Source organism: Clytia hemisphaerica, unplaced genomic scaffold (genome assembly GCF_902728285.1).
Source record: "Clytia hemisphaerica strain Z4C2 unplaced genomic scaffold, Clytia hemisphaerica genome assembly, whole genome shotgun sequence".
Classification (NCBI taxonomy): Eukaryota; Metazoa; Cnidaria; class Hydrozoa; order Leptothecata; family Clytiidae; genus Clytia; species Clytia hemisphaerica.
In genome coordinates, this window is record NW_027103458.1 from 21,007 (window position 1) to 24,507 (window position 3,501).

Here is a 3,501-nt window from a genome sequence, read left to right on the forward strand (position 1 = left end):
AAAAGATCTCTTAAAAAGAAAGAATATGGGTGTGCCATCTTTCTTGACTTGGCTAAAGCCTTTGATACTGTGAACCACACCATTCTTCTCCAAAAACTCGACAACCTTGGAGTTAGAGGCCCCACTCTCAGTTGGTTTAAAAGCTATCTAACAAACCGTTTACAATCTGTTATAATAGACCAAGTCAAATCAGATCCTCTTGAAATGTCACATGGAGTGCCACAAGGATCCGTACTTGGTCCTCTGCTCTTTCTGATTTACATCAATGACTTAGCCCTGAATACATCTTTATCTAGTATCCTTTTTGCAGATGACACTTGTCTTTTCCTTAGTGACAAAGATCCTAATCAAGATCCTAAAAAACACTCTCAATCAAGAATTAGATAAGATCTCTAATTGGCTGACAACCAACAAACTTACTCTTAATGTCTCCAAATCAAACTTCATCCTGTTCTATGGCAAACATAACAAAATTAAAGACTTTAACTTGGCTATTTCAGGTCAGAGACTCCAAAACACAAACAGCTGTAAATACCTTCCCTTGGAGTCCTCATTGATGACAAACTCAATTGGAAACAGCAAGTCACCATGGTAGGCACCAAAATCAAACGAGGAGTAGGTATGATACATAAAATAGGTAGGTTTCTTGCAAAGAGAAACCTGATATCGTTGTATTACTCACTCATTCAATCCCACCTAGCATATTGTATTACATCATGGGGTGGTCCTGAGACTGCTGGGCTAAATCAGGTAAACAAATTAATCATTAAATGTAGTAAATTCATAAACAACAAAACTAATGATAATCCTAATGTAAACCAGGTCAATTTCAAACCGTTGAGTATCCAAAATTTATTTAAACTTGAAGCATGTAAACTTTTATATAAATTCTTGAATGGTACATTAAACAAATCATCTTCAGATTTATTCACTCGTCATCCCCGTCTCCATGACATCAACCATCCAACTAGGAGAGACAGTAGCAACAGTGTGGCTGTAACCCATTTTGATCAAAGTGACTGTTCTGTTATGTACAACGCCCCCTTAGCTTGGCACCAGTTTGATTGCTACAAAACCACTAAATTCTCTATTCATACTATGAGTCATAATCTAAAAAAGGGCATTTTCTTATATTCCCATTTTTATCATAAAACTTGTGCTATTTTAAATTTTGTAGTCCATTTTGTATATAAATGTATAATACCAAAAACCTTAGTCTACTAATATCACTAATATTGGTAGTCAGTAGTAGTATTTATGATCCATATATTATAGCTATCTAGATTGATTTTCCTTTATACTAATGAACGGCTTTGAAAAAAAAAGAAAAGAGAGATTAGGAAAAAAGATGCTAATCGAAAAGTTTGAAAAGTCGGCCTAGAGCCCGGTTCGGTGTGCCGTATCTGAGTGGCCTCGCGACTGAAAGAGAAAGAACAGTTAAGGGCTCCAACCATAGTGAATTTTTAATACCTTAATGTAGTTGATGTGTACCAGTAATCGTTAATTGCATGACAAAACATACGATTCCGAGGTAATCGTCAGTAAACATTCGAAAACCTCCTTTTTTTCTTTTGTTTAAAAAGAAAACATTGCAGTGTAACTTTTCTTTGTTTTCAATTAAAAGAAGCTATTGTAACGTAAAATTTCTTTGTTCTTTTTTATATTGAAGAAAAAAAATGTCTTTGTTTTTTATCATATAGTAAAAAAAGTCTCTGGCACAGGACTTGGGAGAGAAAAGAATAAGGGGACAAAAGTGTCCCCCCGCCGAAGAGTGCAAAAAGTGGTAATAGTGCAATAAACGATTAAACTAATCAGATTCGAGTAATTTTGCACGGCTGACGATTACTCATCATCATCTTTCGACGGCGGTCGAGATGATGGATTCCACCCTCAGGCGCCAAGAATCGCGGTCACGCATGGCAGTCTACAGGTCACTATAAAGAAGTCCAGTGTCCCTGCTAATTGCGTCAGTAAAAGCTAACTTTCTCGATCTTTGAACCATCCGCTTGGGTTTCCAGAGTAAGAGAGAGGAGATGACTTCTGTGGATGCACGAAGGCAATGACCAGCAAACTGAACACGTCTAGCCTTTAAGATGTTTGAGATAGGCTTAATCGAACCATAGATGGTGTTTTTAGTGAGGTGATCGCGCCAGGAAAGATTTTTAACTCTTCTTAGAAGGTGTGTGTATGTTCCATCGAGTTGTTTTTCTAATTTACGTGTGAAGGACCACGTTTTCGAACCATAAAGAAGGATAGGTTCTATGGTGGATTTAAAAACTTTAATCTTAAGGTTAGAGTCAAGAAGAGAAGTTGTCCAAATTTTGTGTAGTTTGTTACACGCACTCCAGGGAAGTGCTTTGCGAATCTTAAAATCTTTTTCAGATGACGAAATATAGGAGCCTAAGTATTTGTAATCGTCAACTTTCTTTAATTTGATTCCTGCAACAGTTCTGATACTTTCGGAAGGATCAATGGGATTGAGACTGAAAAACTCGGTTTTTGATTCGTTAAGATGTAAGCCTATGGAATTTGCAGCCGATTCTAGGGCATTTAGTAATTTTTGAGCGTCTGAAAGCTTAGAACTGGTTAGAGCTATATCATCAGCAAAGTCTGCATCAGTGAGATAAGTCGCTGGACTACGAGGCCCAAGTTTACGTTCAAGGAGAAAACCACAATGTGAGATTTTATCAACAGAAACACGCATGATGTAATCTACAAATAAAAAGAAACGGGGCGAGGGTATCACCTTGCAAGATACCTGCTAAGATGGGAAAAGTATCAGTCTCGCCGTCTGTAGTCTGTATAGAAGATTTGGTGTCTGTATAAAGAAGCTTGATGGCATTAATGATTTTCAAGGGAATGCCATATAGTGAGAGGATATCAAACATTTTATCTCGATCAACTGAATCGAAAGCTTTTTTAAAGTCAACAAATACAAGTATAGCGTCGAGATTGAAATTCCTAGCTTCTTCAAGTATGCGACGAAGGGATAGGATTTGTGCTAGTGTGGTTTTTACGAAGAATGGGTTCGACTTTAGGCCTAATCCTATTGAGTAAAAATTTGTTGTAAATCTTGGCCGCTATTGGAAGAAGAGATATCACGATAGTTAGTAGCAAGAGTGAGGTCTCCCTTTTTCGGAACAGGAATGATATGAGATTTTAGCCAATGATTTGTGCAAACATTTTCTTCGAACGCGATATTACAAAGATTAAGAAGGAAACCGTGGAAGTTTTCGTCTTTCCAGATAATAGGTGGAATGTTACCGAAAGCTTTACAAGATTTAGTTTGGGAAAGGACCTTTGTTAATTCTTTTAAAGTGAAAGGAGAAAGAGGAATGTCCAAAGGCGGAGATATTTGTTCCCTGGGTAGAGAATTATTTTCAGAGAGAATTGGCTTTTTGCCAAGAAGATTTTTAAAATGAATTTAAAACGATTACTAGTCAAATCCTATAATTAGGGAACTCCCAAGGAACATCTATTTAATGAACAATTTGATCCATA